The 2,185-nt window shown below is 36.7% G+C and overlaps 1 pseudogene; it reads left to right on the forward strand.

The window, feature by feature from the left end:
- The first annotated feature begins 495 nt into the window (after positions 1 to 495).
- On the forward strand, positions 496 to 826 carry LOC109377440 (transcription elongation factor A protein-like 9; annotated as a pseudogene).
- The last annotated feature ends 1,359 nt before the right edge of the window (positions 827 to 2,185 follow it).

Here is a 2,185-nt window from a genome sequence, read left to right on the forward strand (position 1 = left end):
ACACACACACACACACACACACACACACACACACAGAGGGTGCCCCAAAAAATGTATACACATTTTAAGAAAGGAAAAAACTGTATCAAAATTGTAATATTCGATATATACCGATAACAAAAGATGAATTCAAGTCATGTGTATACATTTTTTTGGCACCCCGGGTGTGTGTGTGTGTGTGTGTGTGTGTGTGTGAAATGTAATATTACTGTGCCATAAAAAAGAATGAAATCTTGCCATTTGCAATAACATGGATAGACCTAGAAGGTATTATGCTAAAGAAATATATCCTGTCGACGTGTGCAGAAGTCCTGCTAGTCTGGGCCTTGTTCTCGCCTAGGTACCAGCCTCCTTCTGCAGCGAGACTGCGGGGCCTGAGGCCAGGGAGAGGAGAAAGCCAATTTGCCAGAATTTTGCAGGTCTGTTGTTCACAGCACTGAGCAAGGCTAGAAAAGACGAGGAAGAAACTGACCAGATCAATACTGAAGTAATTGTATGCGAAGAGGAATAAGCAGAGAAAAAGGAGGAGGAAAGGAGGAGAGACACAAGCTGAAACCCTGTCAAACTGAAGGAAAACCAGAAAATGAGAGCAAACCAATGCTTGAGGAGGAGCCAGAGGAGGAGGAAAAAAACGGGAGGAACTTTTAGAGAAAGGCTGATTCCGTCTCTCCAGGAATTTAAAGCAGACATATATAACAGGCATTTAAGCAAGGATGATGTGTTTAGAGAAGTGAATGAAATAGACGAGATAAGGAGAGTAAGAAGCAAACTTACAGTGATGCATTGGAAAGTTAATCGAAACCATCCTTACCCATATTTAATGTAGTTTACCTTGATTTTTATTCTTTCTGATATCGACATTGCCATCTAGCTTTCTGTTGATTTGCATTTTCCTGATAAACCTTTGTCCATTTTTCTACTTTTAACTTGTTGCTTGCTCTTAGTGGTTTTAGAAGCATCTCTTCTTACCTGCATTCTCATTGTTTATTATATTTTGGAACCAATCTCCAAGTCTCTGCCTTTTAATAGGTGAGCTCTACTCATTTGCACAAAAAGAAGTTCCTGACAGGATATAAAATGAAAAACATCACTAAGTAATATGTGCATATTGTATTTTTAGAAGGGAAGAGTACATTTGTATATTATATATATGCACAGAAAAACGTGTGAAGGATGAAAGACAAAAAAGTACAGTCAGTGGTAGAATTATGAGTGATTTTTAAAATTCTGTTTATTTGTATCTTTCCTTACTCATAAGAATGTACACACATTATGGTAAAATAATAAAAGTTTTATAACAAAAAAGTTTCATAAAGAAAGAAAGAAAGAAGTCAGATAGAGAAGGACAAATATCTTATGATTTTACTTATATATGGAATCTAAANTACCTTGGAAAAGGCACTATAATGAGCAAATACAAATTAATATCTATCGAATGACTCTTTCCGTGAATAATAAGTAACTCTTAAAGAGGAGCTTTATGATTTACAAAATCATTTCGCATGCGTTCTCTTGTTTCATAGTCACCAAACCCTGGGAGGCCCTTGGGGACAGGTATCGCTGACTCGTGTTATGGAGGAGGAGCCAAGATCGGGGGCCTTAGAGAGAGTGGCAGAATCTGGGTTCTGATCTGGTAAGAACGTCGCTGCTCCACAAGGATTAAACATAGTGTTGGAGGAAAGGATGATATGATTTGATTTTTAATGTTTGAGATTAAACAGGAATTCCTTTTTTATTTGGGCTTTCTTGTTGGGAACACACATCAGCTTTACCCGCCCTTGTAACAAACAATATCCTGTAATATGTGCTTTGACCAAATTTTTTTCTTGAAGATGACAAATCTTGAAAGGTCTTAAAGTTTCTCCTGTTTATCATTGTGTCTTCCACAGCATCTGTCACAGTAATTTGCATGTAACAGTCAATAAATATTTTTTAATTAGTTAATTAACTGATAGATGACCAACTGACAGATTTATCCGAACATGTCTTTTTCTCTCTCATTGGAGAGGCCTGTAAACTGAGCTATAGGGATGATTCATTGGAGCCCTACCCCTAAAATATAAACTAGATTCCTGATCATCTTGTTTTCTTTTCATCTGCCTCTCTCCTCAATTTAAAACATTGTGTATATACACATACATAATTCCATTTAATAGAGGATTATAGTTAACTCAAGTTTCACAGA

The sequence above is a fragment of the Hipposideros armiger genome, unplaced genomic scaffold (genome assembly GCF_001890085.2).
Source record: "Hipposideros armiger isolate ML-2016 unplaced genomic scaffold, ASM189008v1 scaffold_1404, whole genome shotgun sequence".
Taxonomy (NCBI): domain Eukaryota; kingdom Metazoa; phylum Chordata; class Mammalia; order Chiroptera; family Hipposideridae; genus Hipposideros; species Hipposideros armiger.